The 23,653-nt window shown below is 45.5% G+C and overlaps 1 long non-coding RNA gene across 1 annotated transcript in view; it reads right to left on the reverse strand.

The window, feature by feature from the left end:
* Window positions 1–1,804: 1,804 nt before the first annotated feature.
* The window catches only part of LOC140212918 (uncharacterized), a 34,970-nt gene continuing 13,121 nt past the window's right edge, over window positions 1,805–23,653 (reverse strand). Inside the window, exons 2-3 of the long non-coding RNA XR_011889894.1 lie at window positions 7,090–7,198; window positions 1,805–1,850 (exon numbers count right to left, since the gene is read on the reverse strand). This is a non-coding gene — a long non-coding RNA (uncharacterized lncRNA). The remainder of the gene's footprint in view (window positions 1,851–7,089; window positions 7,199–23,653) is intronic.

The following is a 23,653-nucleotide window of genomic DNA, read 5'->3' on the forward strand; positions in this document are numbered from 1 at the left end:
TCCCCCGTCGGGATGCGGCTGCTGCGGCCAGGGATCGAACCCGTGACCTCCTGCCGAGCAGCGTGACACCGTTGTCGCTGAATCACCGCGAGGCCGTATACTACTGTACCATTCTCCGAAGGAACGTGCAGTCCTTTCCTTTACCAGAAATAATATTATTTTGCAGTATCACAGACAGCCTACAGCGGCCTGGCTGAAGCATCCAGTTCACTTGAACAAGTCGCAGTTTCGCCCTAAAGCCGAAGAGTCGGTTGCGATAGCAAATTCGTGGACAGCTATACGAAGTCAGGATAGTAGTTCTATCGGCATCAGTGGTAATTAGTGGTAATCAGTGGTAATAATTATCCTACTAAGTTTGATAAGGTATGCATTATTAAACGCGCGGCGCATTATTAAACGTTTGAAAAATAATGAGTCTCTGTTGAGGGCAAGTTGAATGTTTTTAACCAACACAACATTTGGGCATAAGGTCGCTAACGTAGGACGACAATGTACCAAGACATTCAACAGCACAGTCTGGGTCCATGGCGTAAATGCCTATATAGTGGTTTGGTTGGAAGTAGTAATACTTGTGGTTGTTACTGTCACATTTGTAAAGCCACTCGAGTCAATTAGATTATTAAGACCAAGTGATGCGGAATTGTCTTCAGGCACATATTAATTAAAATCTCCTCCCAAGACCACAATATAGCCGTTAATAAAACAAAATTCAAGAAAATTGCTTACGCAAAAAAAGGGTCACTGTTCCCACTCAGGGGCCCTCAAATAAACGATAAAATATGATTTTGTGATAACTTCATAGCGATTCGTTAGAACTGAAAATTCATTAACAAGTTCATATGCACGTGTAGAAAGATTGAACATATTTTGCCAGTCTGCCCCCTCGGGTTCCCCTATTTGAGAAAAAGCGCGAAAAATTTTTCATTGCATTGAAATCATATTTTTGTTGTGGTTCTCATCATGTTTGATTATATGTAAAACAATCAAGATGTTCGGAAGGGACACGTATGAGCTCATCCAATTGATCGTGTTTATGCCTCGTGGAGGGAAAATGTAAATGCGAGGTTGAGAACAAGCCTTTCCTTTTCATACAGGTTCCCACTTCAGAGGAGTAGGTAGAAGCCTGGCGCTGCACTGAATAATCGTGGAGTCTCTCTTGATCTCAGTAATATAAACATTCTATGAATGAAACTCTGAAAACACGGCATGAGAACGGCAAAAGGCACGAAATATACGAAGCTTACATGTTATACAACAAAGAGAAGCGTATCATGCGCGTACGCACCCTAAAATATTCTTTTTTTGATAAAGAAATCTACCTTTTGTATGTATATCCGTGTGCGCGGCATTATTAGTGGCACCTAATAAGTAATCACATCTAACCACGCTGTCAATGTTTTACTTCCCCTTGTGTTGCCCCATTGCCAGTATATTTCTATTTTTCGCTAATTAACGTTTGACGATTGACGAATAGCGATTGACTAGTAGTTACTAACAAATAACGTTGCTTCCAGGTCAGCGCTTTGTCATTTTTCTGCTTTTTTTGTCCTGCGTTTTTGGGCTGTTTGAGGTCTGACCAATTTTGGGGTCGTCTTCGCATTGCTCTCACAACTTGGGCTTCGCGTTAGTGATGTGAGGCTGTCGTCACTGGACGAATGATCTTTAACGTATCGTTTCAATTATGCTTCGAATGAGAGCATCCGTATTAATGTCTATCTTTGATTTAAATAATTGCGTGCAAGGCTTGCTATGCTTGAAAATAAAGCATGATGTTCATCCGATGCATGCAGTAAAGTCAACTTACCTTTAAGCTGGGAATCCGATAAGGCAGCTACGTTGCAGTCTCTACTCTGAAAACGGAAAGAAATGTACAGTGAAGAGCAATTATTAAATTAAGAAGTGGGCACAAAGCTTCTGAAAAGAATAAGCCGTACTATTTCGTCACCAAAAATACGCAAATCACGAGATCAGTAGGCTTAATGCTTTGAGTCAATTGTGGACGACTTCGAGAGACTTCGACTTTTTTCTTTTTTTTAATGTCGCGATAACGATTGGAGTGGCCAGTAGATGTTTTCGACGCTTATTAGTATATGGTTTCGAATAACCTGGTGTTCCATGCCAGTATTTCAATTTTTTTTCTAGGTAATTAGGACTGTTACGCTGCCAATATACGCATTGCCCTTTACGGAATGCGGGAACGATGGAGACACACACTCCAGCAGCACGACTAGGAGCAACATCTTGTGGTGGTTTATTCTATTGCAAAGCGTGCGAGACATTTCTGCACTTCGTGCAGTTGTCATCATATGATAAGAAAAGATGCACTATACAGAGGTGATTATGCGGCTGCAGACACCGTTAGGACAGCTGCTAACTTGCACATAACCTTTTACACGCTAAGAAAATTTACACCTTCAAGTGTACTAAGGTTGCAAAGTGATTTGCAACTCGCACTCTTAGAAGGAGTTAACGCTGTAAGTTATGAACAGTAAATGTCCTTAAGGGTGTACATCCTTTCACAGTACACAACGCCTCAGCTTTCGAAGTCTGTTCTTATTATCAACCAGTTTGTTACGATTCACTACCTGCTAACTTTCGGCACTAGCACGGCAATTACACTTGCTCCTAAGTATGCCAACGTTTTCATGGGACAGCTTGAAGCAGACCTAATAAAATCCTACCCTTTAAAATACCACATCTGTCTGCGTTAGATTGACGACATATTTATAATATGGGAACACGGTGAAAGCGCGTTAACAGACTTAATTAGCCATTTCAATTCCTTCCTTTCACCCGAGTATTAAGTTTACTGCTCACAAAATTAAAAACACCGCAAATAGTTATACACACGAAGTGAAAAGTAGCTTTACCTGTACTATTTCGAGTGTGATTTATATGCTTGAATGTTCCAATATGTCGGTGAAACGGGGCAATCAATGAACGTCATGTTAAACGGACATCGCGCGGACACAGCTAAACAGCTTCCCAAAGCCGTCGCCGAGCATTTCAACCAACCAGGTCATAACTTTGATGAACTTAAACTCTACATCTTACAGTCAAATTTCCGTTCTGAACGAGAAAGAAAGTACAAAGAATGGCACCTCATCTATAAGTTCAAGGCATTGCAACCAATAGACATAAACGTTTCATATGGAGCTTTAGAATCTATTCGCTGTGCTAAGTTTCAAGCTATAGGCAACAGTACTTAGGTATTTTCATTTGGTTACTTAATGTTTTCTTGTTCTTTGCTCCGGTTCAATTTTTTTCTTTCATTTGTGTGTTTATTCCATTTTGGTAATTTTTTCATGAGCGCTACTTTCTGCCGCTCCTTTTGTTGTCACTTTCAGGGAGACGATAGCCCACTGACCTCCAGCGAAGCAGGTAATAACGGGGTGCTACGCGCACCGCCGTTGACACGCCGGCTGACACACGGCCGTGTCACAGGCCGTGCACATAGCACCCATTTATTTTCAATTCTACACCCTCGGCTGCTAACACACCTTCGATCGTTGCCTCACACCACTCGCCTTACCCCCTCTCCCCTTTAGAAGAACCTTACCTATATATACTGTGCCATGGAAAGCATATGTCGCCTTGAAAGAGACAAGGCCCCTTGTCGAAGCATTGGCTCCCGCTTTTTTGCTTGTTCTGGTCTTGCTCATTGTCTTGAATTTTCAATTCCCGCCTTCCCAGTGTTTTTCCTTGTACACGCGCTGTGGTATAAATATCACCACACATTTAACTGTATCAGAATAAGTCTTGATAGTTTGTATTTATTGCTGCTGCTGCGCTTGCGAATGTCCCACAATCGGACTGACTTAGTAAAAAGAAAAAAAAAAAAGTACAGGCAACAAGATACGCCGACGCCATTTAATACCCGAGCGAGTCGGCGCACGTACTAAGAGCGTCACGGACCAAACAGGAGCCGAATTCACAAAGGTTTTCGTTCGTAAGCCCTCTTTGCCATTGGCTGGCTGGCTTCGCTAATAATATGTTCGGCATCAGGATTGGTTGGAATTTCTTTTCCCGGATCACTATAGCAAGAGAAAGTTGTGTGAATACGGGTCCAGGAAAAGACCTCAGTGCAGCAACATTCAAGCTGAACGACACCGAGTCGGCATATGTGGCAGCGATTGCGCTTGCCGCAACAGCCTGTCAGGAACAAATTACAATTTTTACAGACTCACAAGCAGCATGCAGAAATTTTCAGAAAGGCCGTATCTCCACAGTGACACTCGATATACTACCCAAGCTACACAAACCCACCAGCCATTCATATTGTATGTACGCCTGGACACATTTCCCTAGCGGGGAACATGCTGCAGCCGGAGGTCGCACCTACCGGATTTTCCCGAGAGGCGATCGTACTCCTGTGCCTATCCCAAAACGATACACGGATATTCTAGAACATTACAGATTAGACAGATGGAAATAGCCACCACCTTATCCCACGCTTAGTATGGAGGAAGCCGGGCAGCTGCCAAGACTCCAAACAAACTCCTTCACACACGCCACATTACTGCAGAAGATACATCCTACACTATATGAATACAACTGCCAGTTCTGCGGAATACCCAATGCGCTGTATCATATAATTTTAGAGTGCAACAGTGCCACGGAGGCGTCAGCAAATCGAGCGCCATATGAACAGCAGTGGGTGAGCCACCTGATCAGCGACAGGTGGAGCGAGCAAGGCGCACAGCTGAGGGCCATGACATTCTAGACCAATGAAAGCCACTCACCTGAGCGCGACATTTGCAAGATCACCAGCCCTATTTAAAATCATCACCATGCTTTTTGTGTGCCCAGTTTGAAGTCTGCGCACCTCGGCTAAATTAATCACAGCGTATGGCCTCCGTGAGTGCAGGCTACCGTCGCTTCATCATCGTGCGAAGTGTACACGGGGCGTACAGGCAATGCCGGCTACATTTTTTCTAGCTGTTTACTAATAAAGCGGGCTCTATAAAGTATCTCTTGCAGCAAATTTCTTAACTTCGAAGTTAACTTCGAAGCAAGCAGGCTAGCCTTGCTGAGCTGCTGTGTGCGCGCACTGGTGTGGGTTGAAAGGACCGCACATTCCAGACTGACGTTATCTGTGTGTAACAGGGGGCCCGATGGTCTCACTTCGCGCATTATTGAAGTGCTACGACAGCGTTGTGGGACGCCTGGTAGCTGCCAGGGCGCTGTTCCTTCTGCACTGAAGGAGCTGCATTGCTCGCTGCGTCGCGCCAACATATCGCACAGCGTCCGAGGAGCTGAAGTGCAGCGCTAATCCTGTCGTACTGGCGCACATTTGCCCCGGCCGTTTCATTCGGCGATCTAGCCCGAGCAAAAGTGCGTGCCTTTCGTATTGCTTCCGCTCAGAGCGATGTGGCGCTGTGAGCATATATATATATATATATATATATATATATATATATATATATATATATATATATATATAATGCCCCCTGATGTAGGTACGAACGAAAGCTTGCGAGGGTAGGCCGAACAGTATCTGGAAGCGGCGGTGTCTTCACGAGCTCGCAAGTGAGGAAGGCGGGGAGATGCGCGCGCGCTAGGAGGGGGCGGAGAAAGTGGCAAATTTAGTGCGCGTCTCTTCTATTTCAGCTGCTGCGGCTGTACGCAGCAGCGTGCGTCCTGTCTTGGAGGCAGTCTGCGCTGCTTTCGAAGACTAGCCGGTCGGATACAGCTGATGGCGTCGTGTGCGCTGTGGTCTCGCGCGCCTTGCTCGCGATGAAGCAAAGCGGCCGCACAAAGCGGAATTCGCTCACCGCTGCCGTCGCTCTTCATCACGCCGGCGTTCTGACAGCGAGTGTCCGCGGTCATCCAGTGAGATGCGTTCGTGTTTGCCTGTGCGCGCGCGACAACGTGCTAGTTAATTTAGTTCGTAAGCAAACGTCTACAGCAAGTTATGCAGATGATAAAACGACTAATCTTACTTGGTATAGCAGTACAATATTTTTCTATCGCAGTCAGTGCTTCGCCTGTCGGGCGAAACTGTCCCGTCCTTTTCACTTTTCAATTAAACGTAAGAGCCAGTTTCCTCTATGCTTGTTCCGGCTCCATGGTCTGCTTTTTTGCTAGAGTAGAAAGTCGGGCTCTCGGTTATTCATGATGATCTATTACCAGTGCGGCAAAAACTGTCCTCTTAAATCTGCAAAGCAGGTTTTACATGTCACAATGTATCAAATCAGTTGGAAACCAGGTGGAAGCCCGCGCTGTGTAGGTTTCTTCTATGTTCGTGCCTCTTTTCACGCACGGTTTTTTTGATGTGTTCTATTTATGTGGTTGTAAGGAACAATAAATTGAATCCCTGGTGTCCCCTTGCTCTGCTGCCTCATTGCATAATGAAGCCGTAAATCTTTGGCAGCCTTGATGCGGTGAAGCAGCATGCAAGGTTTTTGTGCGGCTGTCACTGGATCATTATAGGTGTGTTAATTTTTTTTTCAATGGCGCTCATTTTGAAGAATTGGAAACAACGTATGACTAAAGCGCGTCGCAAACGGGAGTCTGTGGTGAAACTAACCCTGTATAAACCAGCAGTCGCTATAAAGCGAAACCTTTCGTTAGATAGTGTGAGTCGGACGAATTCAAGCGGCAAGTATTGAACTGCCAATATGTCAGTGGTATGGTCTGGGCTGCAAAGTTGAGCTTCACATCGAGGATCATTAAAACGTATTGGCATCGAATCCCGGCCACGGCGACCGCACTTCTATGGGGGTGGAATGCGCAAACACACGTGCACTTAGATTCAGGTCCACGTTAAGGAAACCCCGGTGGTTCAAATTTCCAGAGTCCCCATTACGGCGTGCCTCATAATCAGAAAGTGGTTTTGGCACGTAAAACCCCACAATTTCATTTGTAAGGTTTATTGGCAAATAACGGCAGAGACACGTACTGTGAGCGGCGCACTGAAAAATTTTGCTGGTGTCTATTGTAAACGCTAGTTGTCAGGCTGCTGACAGATGAAAAAGGGAGAACCACGATGCTTAAAGGCTTGTCGGTACTTGACATATTCAAAAGGCCCATTTATATACGTGTATTTTAAGAGTTCATTTCAAATTATTGCAGTGAATATACACTCACCGAGGCTTTCACCTTGGATGGCGAAGTAGGCCTTGGCATTGCCGACCGGCTGGTTGTGGCGGCCTTCCGGGGCGGAGGAAGTGGCATTGTGATCCTCCCCCGGCCAGCACTTTTGGTTCGCGCATATCCGAGCGATGATTGCCAGGCCCGAAGCGAACAGGGGCCATTGAAAAGTGCATGTCAAAAAATAGAAAAAGGAAGAGAGAAAAACAAACATAAAATCGTAACCACATACTTTTAGTACGTTTCATTGATTCATGTATTGAAAGTGTTACAAAGAAGTTTGCTGCCAGCAACTACGAACAGGTACTTGCGGATTAAGCAACATGACGATGTTCATTGAAACGAATCCTTGCAGCAACAAAATAGTAGGATACCACCGTAATTTGTATCTAGACATGACGCTATCGAGGATACATTACACTTTCCCAAAATCTTCAGCAGTAGTCGAACGAGGCATGTCTCAGGCCGGTGCCAACATTTTGACGAAAGGTCTTGATTTTGTGAATGCAACAACCGCTACAACTTGGCAGCGTTTTTATTGCTCACGATCCTTTGCCACCAAATGGTCAGCAAAATTAGGCACGTCCGGCTTCTTAACCCCCGCCGTCCTTGCGTAAGAGTGAGCTGTACAAAAGCTCCTAACAAAAGCGGTTTTGCTCTGAAGGAAATGGTTTGCCGAAACACTTGCTTTAGCCTGACACATGCCCTGTTTCAACTGTTGATGACTTGAAGCCTCCACGTTCCTGCGGACTCGTGTCCACTTTTGCGTTACGCAATGCTTATGATAGGGCACAAACTTCGGCAGCATCATCAAGAACAGCGATGGTTGCTCAGTAGTGGAAATGTGACTTTGAGTCACTTTTTAACAAGTACAAGACAGGCATACGTATCCGAATATTCTACAGGGGAACAGCTCGAAAAGACGAAGGACAAGAAAGGGAACATGCTTAAAGAGGAAAAGAACCGCGACTTCAGACGTGACCTGACGAAGGAGTGCTCGTCCTGTCCCCTCCTTCTTCACGTCTCGTCAGAAGTCGCAGTTCTTTTCCTTTTGAAACACGTCGGACCAGCTGGCCCAAAGTTCCCCCCTCTTGAAGAAAGGGGACACACACCAGCGCTAGTGTGTGTTCCCCTTCTTGTCCCTCGTATTTTCGTGCTGTTCCTTGGTAGAGTATGTACTTACTAGCACGAGGCGTCACGGTATCCGCATATGTTTGCGGTACCAAGCAAAGAGAAACGTCAATGTCAGAACCACCATCATTATTGTCGAACACAGAAAATAAGCATGTAATGAGGCAAGTTGCTTTTGCATATCCGAGTAAATTGCGCTACGCAGGCGACTGGTATACCCCACGACAAAGAGACGAGACTAACCCACGCCAGGAGGTGGCCTGCGCACTTCATATCGTGCTTTGTCGCGTAACCCTTTCGTCGTGTTTACCAATAACCTGTGTAACAGTTACAGGGTATAAAAAGAAACGTTACGTTTGTTGTATCACAGAGGGAAGAGAAATCTGGCAGTGGGCAGAAACAAAGGCAGTCAATGATATTAGAATCTGTCAGGTTAATCGCGGGCGCTATTACGTAAACTCATTCCAATGCATTTCTTCCATTTCTACCGTTAGCTTTTAACAATCGAAAAAAAAAGCCTTTTTGGGCACGCCCACTGCCACTGTTCGTCACACCACTTCATGAAAAGCGCGTACACTCCCCATTCTTAATGTTCTGTACACACTGATTATGCATGGTGAGGCCGGAAAAACAATTCTTTCCATATTTGCGAGTTTTTTATGATATGCTCTCGGCTAGTCGCTAAGGTTTTTTTGACGGATACACCTATTTCATCTGTCTGACACGTGACGTCAGAAAACTGCGAAATCTCGCGACGTCAAATTGACGTGTGCGCAGTACAGCGCATTAATATGTCCAACAAAACAGTTTATTTGTTATATGCGTAGACTGCCACATTCTAAATGGAATACTAAATTGATGGCTGAGCATTTTAACATGAATCTGAAGAATGGAGTACAAGAGGGTTGACAGAAAAAGCTTAGGTGTGCTACTATATTTTTTTTATTCCTTTTGATATTCAAGATCTTATGTTTCGTACAGTAGTGCTGCTTTAGTTGACCGAACATGCCTGACGAGAAGTGCCCAATGAGATAATACGCGACCTCTTGACAATGCGTACAATGTGGGTCAGGATATAATGAAAAAGACAAGCAAAGTTGACCCATAAAATAATTCACAAGGAGCCACGCTAGCCTAGTACGTGCAAATTGATCTGAATCGTACGGAAAAGGGGTCACTGCAAGGGTAAAAAAACAACAACATGGGTATGCGGATATTCAGAATTTCGAACGCTAATTGAATAGCCGCTGCTAGCCGTTTCATGTGGAATTCGAGAATTCGCAATTCGAAGTTGTCGAACATTCGTTTCATTTTAAGATATAAAGGACAGGAAAACTTAATGGATTCTCGAGAGAAACAGAACGATGGACACAAGGACTGTTCAGAAGAATTCTCCTACATGATAGCTCGGGACCAAACGCACGGGGTTGCTAATTTTTGAGCAATAATTTGAAGCATTCGGGGAGAATGGCTTGCTTTTAGGCGGCCTACATACGAACTTGTTTCGATTTATTATTTGGCCCATCTTACGTTTCTTGCATCTCTTTAAAACAGTGAGCAGTGCTGTAGTATCACACTTCTCTCCTTCAGAGAATGCTACTCACACCTGCTAACTTGTTGTTCCCTTGTTTCATTAGTGTCGTTACCATGGTGCTTGATATAAATGAACGAAGTTTATCATATCAGTTTAACGGTAATACATGTTGTGTCTATTACCAATATTTGTTTTTTACTGAACATAGTCCACGCAAATTTCACATTTGATGTTGATTAAGGAATGAGAACTTATTATACACACTATTTGGCGGTCATTTTTTTGCGAATACATGTAGTTGGTTGGATGAGCAAATTTTACTACTTAAGCGCCGCTAGTACAAAAGCGTCATTAGGCACGTTGCGAGGCCTGTACATATTTATCGTTCATAATGAGCACAACATTCAAAACCTTTCTTACATTTGCTAACGCATCCGGCGAAATTTCTCGGAATGCACGCTCTCGATTGCATCTGGTTCTGATAAATTTAATCACTGATGATGGAGAGTGACCTGCTTTAGCTAAGTGCATTTACATGAGCAGACAAAGTTCTGCTGAAGTACCAATTAAAAAAATTCTGATTGGAAGCTTGTGCTTTTTTCCTTACTTCGTGATAGACAATAAATAGCTAAAATTATGGAACGCAATTGCTTGCCTCTGTCGATGATGAACAGGTCATACCAGCCCCGATGAAAAGCGATAACACGTTATCATTGACATTTGCTTACCTTACAGCTGAAAGCAGATAAATGACTTTGGCAACGTTGGCAAAGTAACATCACGCGTGGTGTTAACGTACATTTCGATTCTCTTATTAATGTCAGCAACAATTATTATAAACCATTACGTCTGTTGACGCGATGCAGGTGCTGAAACAAAATTCGCCTTGAATGTACTCGGCACCCTGATTCAAACAGCCACTAATGGGTCGCTGCGTATGTTAGGATGCTGCAAGGGCTAACAACGAAGGCGCAGGGGTGTACCTTTTAGGTGTGTTGTAAATTGAGAGGTGAAGCCTAAGACATATGTCAGTAGCTTGGCAGGGGGAGTGTAGAGATGCTAAATTCACCCTAGTGACCGGAAGTCTGCTGCGCAAGAAGCATTGCCAATATTGCCAGTACTTCGATAACGCTCATTCGCCCTGTGAGAGACCACCACGGCAGAGGAACCTCGATTAGATTAGAAGCGACAACGAAGGCTTTGCTATCAAAAAGTGGAGGAACAGATTTCTCTAAACTCGGCAGACGCAGTAATCAGCCTTTGCCACGAAGAACAGAGAGTCTGCACAAACTTCGTCGTGCGAAATGCATGCTGGCCTCCTGTGCAGTTGGAAAACCCTGCATAAGGCTTTGCACGCAATCTCAGTGACGGAAAACAAACGCACGTAGTAATACCGGTGTGGCCAACGCAGGGTAATTAAGCTACATGTAGGTTTCTTATTTTTTGTTTAATTTTAAGCATTCGACAAGCTCGTGGGGCCGTCGGGCCAGTATTTATATAGCTGTAAGCTTCTTCAAAGTTGTATATCTTTTATAGATGATATTGATCTGACTCATTCGTACAAGATCATCGATTTTTGATTGCGATAACTAAAGAAAACTCACATTATCAATCACTAATGTTCCTTGAAAATATCACATTTCACAGAGTGAACTATAATTATTTTTTTTTTAAATGCACCGCAGCGTAACACATACTGTGTACGCAGTCTTTCTTTTGCGATTTCAGAGACGCTGCACTCAAGTCACGTTTTGCGTGCTTATGTTAGGTTCGGCTTTCTTTAGCGAATAACAAGAACGTGTTGTTACGTCTGTAATTGTATAACGGCGTAAAGCGTCCACCACATGCACGTCTCGCATAGCGATACCTTGTTGAGAGTTGAAACACAAAAGGAAGACGTGAACGAGAACGTCTGACACGAAAAGCGCCGTTCTGGTCGTCCCCGCAATTGTTTCGCCCTTCAATTCCAGTGAATATGAAATATCAACTGGCTCAATCCCAAACTGCTTATTTTATTATTACTCGGAGGCAAGCCCATTTCGCAGCATGAACACGCATGTTATGCCGCTGCATTCGCCTTAAGTAGCTAAATCCAACCCATGCCTTCTAAACGAATTAACAAAAGATGTGTGCTGCGGAGAGAGCCATATTGAGGAAGCCGTTGAAAGCTGCAATATTGCAATGAACTGCGAAGTGAAACTTCTTTTGTCAGTCATGGAGGAAGAAGACCTACATACTGCAAACCGGACTTGCACTCTCGAGGAAATATTGATTTCATTACCGCAGGAAATGTAATTGTGCATTTTCTGTGCTGGCACGGGACGAAACAGAGAAAAGAAACGTAGGTGTGCGAGCACGAAAAGCTGTACTAAAATACAAAACATATGGTTATTTTGCTTGTACACAAAATTTTTTTTACGAAATTGCATCAGAATAAAATACTCCCATTCTCTTTTTAAGGGCGCGAAGAAGAAGAGGTATTTTAATGACTGGAAAATGTAGAGAGGTCGGCCGGATAATGGAGCATCTGGCCTGCTACTCTACGTAAGGGAATGGGAAGAGGGGAAGAAAAAGCGAATGTGTTGAAAAAAGAATAGGGATCAGCTCGTGCAGATCATGAGGCTCATAATCTTAATGTCTTCATACTTGAACGAAGAACCATGTTTTGATTCTTTGCTTTACAGTTATTTTCAAAGTTCTTTTCGACGTTTCGTGCCACAATTCTGACCTCTTGCAACACATCTTCTTAACTTTTAAACAACCGGCCCTTTCGCTGCCCAAACTTTCAATCTTACTGCATTATTAGAAAACGTTCCAGGGTCTATATAATCTATGTGCTAGGTTAAAAGGTTAAAAGAGATGACGCAGCACCGGAGCGAGCGTTTCAAAATACGCCCGCACAATGTCTGCAGCGTGATTATAGCATCACTGGCTCTGCGCCGAGGGCCCTGTGCGGAGGAACCTTCGTATTTTATTTCTTTTTGTGCTCTCTCCTTCCTCCTTGCTATGTTTATTATGCCATGACACCTCGCCGGGACACCGGATGACGAGTCATGGTGGGTGCACACCTTTGCACGTGTCCCGACCCCCACGAAACCTGCTTGAAGTGCAAAGATCCAGCCGGTGATGATGTGGACCAGGAATGACGTCTGGCCTGGGGCCCGAACTGGGACAATGACATGCAGGGAATCAGCCACGGGTAACAGCTACTAGATTTCTGTTGTTTGACCCATAGAACATGGCCAATATGTGAAACGTTAAGCAAGGTACTTCATTGTTTACATGAGCAAAGGCTGATGCTACCCAATTCTTGCACAGTTTCACTTGGATAGACATGACCGCCGTTGTGAACCCGGGTGGACGGGAACGATAATAGAGGGGATGTTCTGAGAAAGCTTGCTCCGAGACAACGCTTGTCGAGAGAGCCTGCCAGGCTAGGTTACGTCGAGAATTTTCTTTTTGTAAGATAGGCAACTGTCTTCTGTGCAAGTACACAAGCACAGGTGTTCCTGCATATATGTATATACATATATATATATATATATATATATATATATATATATAAAATGACCAGCTGAGCCAGAAGCAGCAACAGCAGCCATGCTTCCCTTCGAAAGCGTAATGCCCCGCACCACCATGCTTGTTTTATTCCTTTCTACTGTCCGTCCTCTGCTCTTATAGTTCGTCGGTAGTGTTGAGAAACCATAGAAACTATAAGTGTTTCATTAGTCAACTTTAGTGGGGCCTGCTGGATTCCAGGGCAGTGCTTCATTGCCTTCAGTCGCAAAGGTCTGAATGTTGCCTACTCTAAGCGTGTTGCGACGGAAGACAGAGAACCGTCGGCGACGAGGCGCAGGGACCCAGTCAACCGTGTGGCCTGTCCTCGTTCCTGCCTTGCTCGCTGGCACGGCTCATAGCGCTCATCAGTCTCTGACATAAGATCGGCTGGACCGGAGCCACGAGACAACGCTTGGGTTGCCCACAATTAGAATGGCGGCTTGGGGACATGCGCCGCGCACCAGGGGACCCAGCTAACATTACGCGTGCATGCAGGCACGCACGCAGGCAGACTTGGGCCAATTCGCGCGTTTGTTCTGTTTTGAGTAATGTCAACTTGATACAGCGCCTCTCATTCAGGGATATTCGTTTAGCTGCCCGTATGTGCAAACTAGTTTAAGCTGACACTAAAATTTAAGCACCTTCCACGACATGTGTAAATCAATGTCATTCGAAGCAATGCCAACTGACGACACGGCGCGTAATTCTTGTTTCATTGTCGATACCCGCTGACGTTGAATTTCACGCCTTTGTCCCAACTGGGGCTCGCGCTGTTGCGACGTTTGTTGACGTCGGACATGGAAGCGTCGTCGTTATGTGTGGATGTCGTACGGCTGCAACTTGCAGTCCAGCGCAGACATGGCAGCGAGACGCGCCGCTCTGCCGGAACTTCGTCACAAACGTAGGTAATGTTTTGACATCGGAGCTATTAAGGGGAGTACTACCTCACCGGTTTTCATGTAGCGGTGAAAATGGTCGGTGGTCACCGAAGGCCTTCGCTCAAATCTGGCCTGCGATCACATGGTCGGCTTTAACGTAAAATAACAGCTAAGACGGCCTGCGTAGCGGTCACAATTTTTTTTTTTGCTTTGAAGCACGGTGGTCAGTTATTATATAATGTACCTTACGTACGCCTTGCGCGAATACGAAACAAATTCTTTGCGCGGTTCACTTTAAGCAGTAAGTCGTAAGTTTTGTTAGGACAATAATTCGCACAGTAGGAGTTTATACCGCTGTGGAGGTGAAAGCTGACCGCGCGGTCATTGTAAGATGTAGCAGCCAGCAACGCGGACGTTGGAACGCACAGTCAGACGCTGGCATGGGAAGGGCCGGCGCAGAAAGCAGGGACATGCGTCTCATATAACTCGGACTAAAGAAGCACTACGCTTGCATATAGTAAAGCATTTGAAAATGTTCCGGTATAGCGAAGGATTGGCGCCGGATATAGTAGAACGTTTCGAAAGTCTTGGGTATACCTCGGGCAGTGGCAAAACAGGTCACCGGTACTTCCGAAAGGCGTGAGAACGCGTTTATAATACTTTACTGACTTTGATCTATGAGTCTCTGGCTCAGTCTACGTGTTATTCTTGGCGCAAGGTATGGAGCATGAAGCGAGGGGAACAGGAAAAAAGGAAAGACACAGAGAAGCACCATTGTCTGTTTTCTTTTTTTCCTGTTCCCTCGCTTTGCGCTGCGTCCTTTGGGCCAAAAACAATATGCATTGTAAGCCTAAACATCAACTGGCCTAAGAATAACTTATCTTGGAATGGCGAGGAAAGCATATGTCGCCTTGAAGAAAACAAGTCCACTTGTCGAAACGTTGGCTCCTGCATTCACCTTGTTCACGTTTTGCTCATCTTGGAATGAGTTGCTTGCATCGGCATGCCTCTGCGAGTCTTTTGCTTTTCATGTATAGCAGACATACACAAGAGACATTTGAGCGAAGGGTTGTATGAGCATGCTGTTGTTTCCACTTGCACTACCTGCACTTCTATAGTGTGAACACTGGGGACTCACACTGAGCCATTGAGTGATGTTATGCGGCTGTATATGAAATGTATACAATTTGTTAAATGAAACCGTAGCTAGCTGCGGTGGCTATTTTGTGTATTTGTAATTTCTTGGTGGAAATAATAGAATATGATTGAATGGAATTAAAAATGTAACCCAGCCACTGCATGACCCAAGCGAAACCACATGCTGCAGCGATAGAAAGCTCCGACTTAAAACTAGAGGTGGGGCAATATCACCATTCTCGAATACAAATAGTAAGTATAGAATGTTGAATAGAACATCCAATAGTCAAACGCAGACGCACATATTTACAGCAGGGATCCATATTTCGTTATAACTAGGTGCCGGACCTGTACTAACACTATAGTGCAACAAAGGCAACTTACAATGAGGGTCAATTAGGATGAGTTTTAAACACGAGACCACTCATTGTCAGCGCAAGCAACACGAATAGCCTCTGAACATCTTAAAGCCTAATTAAAAACAAGGTTTCAAAGGATGAATGGCTGCTGTGTGCCTAGCTTTCCGAAAACGTTAAGTGAATCCCTGCTGAAAAAAATATAAGGAATTGTTGGAAAATGAAACAAAAAGCAACTGAAGGACTTGTGTCTCGCAGATACATGTAAAAGAGCGTGTTACAAGGGAAATATCACTGATTGTAGCATAAAATATGAAATAGGCACATGACTTGACTACCGAAAACAGTAAATCAGACAACAAGCAAACATAACAGGTTATCATGTAGGCTTCCGCATCAATATTGAGTACAAAGTGCACATGATGCTTTTTGTTTCTGCACTGCTTCGAAAACATTTGTTGTTGTTTCAAGTCTGATAATTAGCAATACTTAATTAGTTTGGGTGATGCAGAAGTGTAACCAGACTTTACGAGTCAGTTGTCGCAAACTACTTTGTCAATTTGAAATATTCGAATACGGAATAGTCCATTTTCGAGCACAAATAGTTAATGTATACATTGAATTCGTGTTCGGAACTTCAAATATTCGGCCAGCCCTTCTTAAAACCTACAATAAATTAGTTTAGCCTAATGTATGGATTATTAGTGGAAGGCCAAAGCAAGCCTAAGATGGAGGCAGCATTTCAACAATGAAAGTTTTATGTGTCAGGGTAATGTTGTGATCGGCCGCTCACCTCGCGACAACCTCCGGCCACGGTTAGCGCGAATATGGGGAACGGGCCCACGACCTCGTCAAAACGACTCCGAAAACGGATGATTTATGGCGAACGGGGGAGTAGGGCAATTAGCAAGGATACGGTCCTTTACCTGACACAAATTGCCGCACAAATTGGCACGTACACACCGGATAGGAGGTCAGTGCAATAATACGGTCCATCACCTGTCAGCCGCCCGAATTGGCATGCCCACGCCGGGTACGGAGTCAGTGTTCCCCTCCCCTTATTTGTGCCCAGTGATGTGTGTGCGTTTCCGACAAAGCTCCTTACGGAGGGAAACGGCAGCAGACCTCCGGATTGATGGGACCTGATGTCATCGGTCTCCTGATGCCGGATTGGTGGAAGTGACTGAACAATGACCACGCAAGGCATAAGAAGAGCCACGAATGGCGGGAGTGATGGGCTGCTACAATTTCATCATGAACTTTTTCTGCATTACTTTGAATTTTCTTGTAAATATGTAAATGTAAACGTGTTTGTAAAACGTCCCGAATATCGGGCACAGCCTCACGTTTCCTTACTCCTCCACGAGCAAAGTGAATTCCACATCGTCAAACCCCCCCTCGGAACAGTAACAACTGCTTTCCTTGGCAACGTTTACATATAGCTTACTTTCTTCCGGGAGATGAGTAGAATAAGCGGGTGCGAAAGAATAAAGTGACAGCTTAGTTAAATAGTGCAAATGATCGAAAAGAGGCATCCCTTGCAATCGCCGTAGACGATAGACAAGAAGCACCAAATTGTCTATCTCGCAGTGCATAGGGCGTGGCCAACTAGTGTTTCAACACCACCCACGTGTTCCTACTCGAAACTTGAATCGGCGGTACGCAAGCTGAACTGTTGTAACTAGCGAGTAATTACTTCTCTCTATATTACTCCATGCTCGTCATTGCCGGAAGATGGTACGTGTGTGGTCAATCTTTTTCTATACAAGGATGACCTAAAAATCAGGTAAACTATCTGATACGTTTATTACGCGTTGTCAATGCGGTGGGCTTAGTTTTCCTAAGTCAGAGGTGGAACGAATTCAGATAGAACACTCCTTCAAGGTTTACTTTTCGTTTCTTCTGCGGAAAAAAAGCAAGCCTAATTTAACGTATTTCTCAGATTTCTAGCCAATTAAGCTATAAGAAGCCCGAGTCATTTTGGTTCAAATCAAAGTGCAGCGCATTTGCGTACCACGTTTCACTTGGTAAGGGTCACATACAGCCCCTCAATTTGTGTTTAACGGGACACTAGAGGAAAATACTAAGTCAAGCTAAAGTGATATGTTAGTGCTCGAGAATCTCTAAGGCGTCGATATTATATGGAACAGAGCCTTAATAACCGAGAAATCGAGGTAAATACAGGACATGATTTGAGACTTCCCCGGTACATGCAAGCACTTGCTCGATGACGAAAGCACTCCTCAGTTAAATTCTATCACTAGTACTCAACTACTCGTTGCAAAAGCCATTCTCGTATTGCATTTTAAGATGAAATAGAATGCTACTTGTCCAGTTCCATTTCATGCTTAGAAAAAAGAACTCATTGAAATCACTATTGACAACGACGCGGGCGGTCGAAAGGCTTCGTTTTCGCTTGACGCTGCGCCACCCCCGCTTTCGCGTTTCAGAATTTTCCTGATCGCGTAGTGCAGCGCTGGTTTTACTGGCTCGCGAAACTCGCACAAACTACAAGTAGCAGAGAATTCAACTTCCATGTGATGCCGCGGGATACCCGAACGGTCTACCCCACTTGACCAAACTCGGTGCCGCCGTCTGTCGGGCGCCGTTTGACTCACCGACGGCAGAAAAGGGCGGTGATGGCCTATGCAACGTCACCGCTCCCCCGGTTGGGTGGCGGAAGATTTGAATTTCGAAAAAGGTATTCGGATCCTTCGGATACAATTTTCTGGTAAACTAAGTCTTTTCTTGGCACGAAGCAAGCCTTACGAGGTCTCTGGAATGGTATTGAGGCAGTCCACATCGACTTACCATTTGCCTTTAATGTCCCTTTAACGTATTTAATTTGCCGTGGTGCACAGATTGTGTTCGGACTTTGGCGACAAAGAAAAATCAGCATGCTCGCTACCGCGGAGTCTGCTTTCTTTCTTGCATGTGTGGAATTGTGAATGCGCAACGCCTCCTACGAGGTGCGATTCCCGCGCTCGCAATGCATTGTGATATGACGCTGCTGCGGGTACGGAAAATTTGCGCATCCCGTGCTTGTAAGGGCGAAAGAATAGATGCGATTGCAGCTTTGTTACACTATTACATAGAGTAAGGCTCAGCTGTACCGGCAGTATGAATTGCAGTAAACATAAGCCAAGTAAACACACGTGGTGTGAATTGCGCAGAAACACAACAACAGAGAGATGACTTGATGATAGCGAGTAGCATCGATTAGAACTTTTTAGGTTTGGCGTATTTCCGGAAGAGCGGAGGCCGGGGTCCTTGTGGTACTGACGTCAAACAGCATTCCACAGAGTCAACGTGGACACTGAGATGCGGAAAGTTTCGGCATTCCTACCAGAAGGTGCGTCTTTAAGTGACGGCAAATTGGTAGACTTCAGCATGGGAACGAGACGGCGGAGGGTTTTTCCGAATTTCATCGAGAGACGCCAGGACCTGCGGGGGTATGATGTAAGTGCTCAACTTGCGGACATGTCCATTTAGTCTACTGCAGAAATGCTGATTGGCTGAGGGCGCCTGTATCCTTCTGACGTGTACCCCAGCCCACCCATTCAGAACACCAACAGTAGACAAAATGGACATGTCCACTAGGTGGACGCTTACAGAATACCCCGACTGGTTTGGCTTTATCTTCTGACGAGCTTCGGCCATTGACCTCTCCCCAGTCGTCAGCGAAACCCTGGGTCTGGTATGCCTACTTCCTCATTTAAAAAGGTGTGCTTTGTCAACATTCTCCTCATCAGAATAGGCGTGCTGCATTGACACGAACCACCGGACTGGTTGATTGGTACATTACCTCTACCCTAGCGACTGACCTAGGGAAGACGGAGTGGTTTTCGGGGACATCCTCAATGTGTGGAGGGTGCTCTCAGAACCATGTAGTCTGCTCTGACGTGAATCTCATGCTACGAGAACAATGCACTGCGCTCCGTGCTCCGGCCAGTACGAGTATGCGTTTTCCTTTAAGAAAGTTCACCCCTTTTTTCCCCATGGGAATAAACCCCCTGTTCTAATCCTCCAACCTCCCGACCTCGTACTTATCACCAAGATGGCAACTGTCGTCGTGAAAGTTCGGACGACGGCGTAAGCCCGCTTAGCCTCCGTGTGACGTCCCGGTAGTGTAGGCCAGCTACCTGTCTCGAAACGCACCTGCTGCTAGGATAAAGAGCAACCCTCAGACTTTGTGAAGCCGACTCCGAATCGTACAAACTACAGGGTCTTGTCGACGTTGTCTAATTTGATCGGCCTCACGTACCAGCACTGCGAAATGCTCACGGAATGTTTTATGTGCGTCCGCTTCGAGCTTTTGAACTGGAAGGTTTTAATGCGAAATGGTCATATGCCCCATGAAGTGGAAACGCCAGCGTTCGCTGTTATCATCCGATGGTACCAAAACCCACGTGACCAAGTGATGTCGTCGCGTTCCCGTCGCTGGGCCTGCTGCGGCTCACACTGCGAAATCCCGCGGCGAACAGCTACGGTGTCGGACATGGCCCACTACCAAAATTGTATTAAGGTAGATTAAAGAGAATTAAGGTCCATTAAGGTGGACGAAGCTTGTTACAGATTAGAACAAGGCGGATTAAGGTGGAGCCTTGATTTAACTTAGACAATGGCTAATGCTTTCGCATTAGAATCGCGTGCGGATACTTAAGTGGCTGTCAACTTTTGTGAGGGTCTTCCTGGTTTTGCCAACGTTCTCCCTTATCCTCGCCCTCTTTTGCCGCAGCGCCGTGTCTGAGTGCCTCCGGTCACAACTGTGTTGGAACGCTAAGCAAATGCTAGAGCTACAGTGCAGCCGTGCCCTGGCGTTGAGCTACAGCATGTGACACGGCACGTTGTTCCTGCGTCTCAAACACGAAGTGGTCTTGGCGCGTATGTGGGCCCGCATTGCTTCAATGTGATTAGCAATTTGCTAGAGCTCCTCGGCAAGGGTTCTGACAACACGCGGGGGCAAGCTTGCACGATGTTAGGGACACGGTGCTTCCCCGAACAGTCCTAAACCTCTTTAAATGCGTAAGGATTTGTGGGCCTACCCAACGAGGAAAAACGTTCGTCCGTCTGCCCCTCTGTCCGTCCGTCCATCACGCAGTGCGATCGCTTTCAAGATAGGACCCGCAGCAGCGAGCGAATTGACCTTCGTGCTGCCTCTCGCTTCAACGTGAACTAAGCGGCTTGAACACAGCGCGCACGAAGCTATCTGCACTCACGACACTGCCCCCATCGCAATTCGCTTTCAAGAAAGGGGCCCGCCCAGCCACGCCATACGCAGCCGCCGCCGGTGAACGGCAGGTGCCGGTTGACAATGGTTCGACGCGAATGAATAACGCACCAAAGCGACCACGACCTTTAGTGATCTCAACGTCATCAGCTCACCTGGCGCCGCCATCTTCAGTAGTTTGCGTGCCTCATCAATTCACCCTGCGCCGCCGTCCACAACAGTTCGAGACGCCGCAGCGCCGCCGTTTATACAGGTCTGATCAAGTTACATAACGTTGATGATGACACCGACCTGCGTGGAGGTGAGGAAGTGGCACAGTGCTTACAGATGCTTAGACAACTACCAGAGTAGTGTCTGCGTGAATTGCTTTTTCTCACATTGGTAGATACTATAGCGGGTACTACGCGTGGAAAAGCGATGGTAAAAACAGGAATGGGACGTATAATCTTTGTTAGAAATCGTTCCGTTGAGCAATGAATATACAGTTTTGGAATAGCGTTTATTGCCATGCGTACTTCAAAACGCAAGCACGAATGTGGGAGGTTACGGTGCGTGTCCCTTCAATCCGTTTAGTTTAACGTACAGGAATGCAAACGTAAGGAAGAGGTTAAAAGACAAAACGCTATCTGGTGCTTCGTGCCAAACGAATCCAAGCCAAGACAATACATTAGCTACCATCCTGTTTTGGCTATGCGGACGCGTCTCATTAGGCCTACGGCCGGCGGAATTGCCCAACGATCTCAGAAATAGGACGTGCTATGCGCTCGTTACTAACGTTTCAGGTGAGTTTAGAGAAGGCGAAAGTTCATTTCAGTTGTTACTGGCGATTAAAGAGATTGAGAGGGTAGCCGTCACCACAATTCACGCCTAAGCAGGGACCATGAGTGCCGCCATGTTCGATAATGCTATTTCTTAGCATCTGTGAGCATTATGAACGTTAATCTTACCAAATAACGTACGTTACCATAGCCCACGTAAACAACAGAAACCTAATAACGTTCGGAGCATGCGCAATGAGGACAAGGTTATTTCTTTACGCGCGTCATACGTTTACGTTTGCTTGAAAACACTACTGTAAAATTATCTAATGTATAACCTAAGGTCCTACCATACAGCGTCTTCTGTGCACCAGTCCGGGTGATTGGAACATAAACAATCCTGGGCCTATTTAGTCACTTCACGTTGAAATTCTAACTCAATGGGATATCGCGCAGTTCATCTGAGTAACACTCCTTTGAAAGCGCGTTTTAACTAAGGACGTGTGTAATTTGAAGTTTCATTCTCAACGACGGCGAAAAAAAATCTCGTCAAGTGGTCATCTAATTGATATTGTAATACAACGCAGCCAGCATCTCGACGCGCTGGTTGCTCGCGGGAAATTCTCGAGGATGTTCTATTCCGCTCCTGAGGCACGTGCGTCGGGCTGCTGTGCTAGAGGTCCTCAGTTCGAATCCCGCCGTGGGAAGTTTCAATTATGTTAATTTAATCAGCACGTATGTTTAGATCTACATATCCGGAACCTCACGGCGACCAGGGATCCCAGGGGCCTATACCTAGTAGCACATCTTGGTCCACATGCTGCGCTGTCTTTGGGATCGGCGCACGAAAGCGTCTAGAAACCTTTGCATACCCGATATGGAAATGCGGCAATAACTCGCTGAGGAAGACTTTGCCTTTAAAGGAAGAGACGGAGTGATGAATGCTTCGTGTCATTGACACGACATAGGGCGATAACTGCCGCTCAGGCTCCTTGTCCGACGTGTTATGAGTGCATTAGGCTGATTGTCCGTATCGGCGTGTGCGTTGTGACGAGCGCGGTCTCGAAACGCACGGGTGAGAAGCGTGGGCGACGTGTATTGCCTAACACTTTGGCGTATGCTACGCGTTGCAATCTCTGCAATACTGAACATATACATAAACTACAGTAAAACAATGTTTCAAGCAATTTATTAGCGGTTGGGGAGAGGGTGCTACAGTACATTTCCTAAATGTTCAGTCCACCGCGTACTCCGGGCCGAGTTAGAGAACAGTGAGAAATGAGCATGGATTACTAGCGGTTTTTGGATAATCTTGTGCAGTGGATGAGATCACACATAATCAGAGAAGAAAGTTGGAATAGGTGGAGAGTATTTCAGACTTGAATTATGGTTAACCAGCGCTAAAAAGGTATTACGGAGATGTACAAACAGCAAGCAACCATGTACCGCCATCTTATCTCAGCGTGTTAGCTTTAGCGAAAGTCTACTCTGATGGATTTACTGCTGCCGAGGGAAAAAAAAAACATCTTCTCAACTCTAATTCACCTCATTCCCAGATATATTGAAAAGGGGAATAGCTCTGAACTGCTTTCGAACCACCGTACAAGATGAAGCCGCATCGGTCACAATTACCCAACATTTCTTTTACGCGCTCCTGTGGTGCATTCTTGAATAAATAGCTATCGTCAGTAATGAGGTTATGAGGTGAAGAGTGCTATTATAATTAAAATCACTTATATGCAAGAAGAACGATGAAAAAAAAATTACCCAGCAACTAGCAGTTCCTATGCAACCCCCCTCCCCCCTTACTATGCTCAGAAAAAAACATGGCCAGCACAATCTTAGAGTAATCGCACGATAGAAGCTGAACTTGAAACTTAGAGACAGTACAGAAACGCAGGTATAATAGGATAGGTCTAACGTTACTCCTTCGCGCTAAACCAGCAAGTGGAATGGGAGCTCCACAAAGAAGTGAGGTA

This window comes from Dermacentor andersoni, chromosome 8 (assembly GCF_023375885.2).
Source record: "Dermacentor andersoni chromosome 8, qqDerAnde1_hic_scaffold, whole genome shotgun sequence".
In the NCBI taxonomy this organism is placed as follows: domain Eukaryota; kingdom Metazoa; phylum Arthropoda; class Arachnida; order Ixodida; family Ixodidae; genus Dermacentor; species Dermacentor andersoni.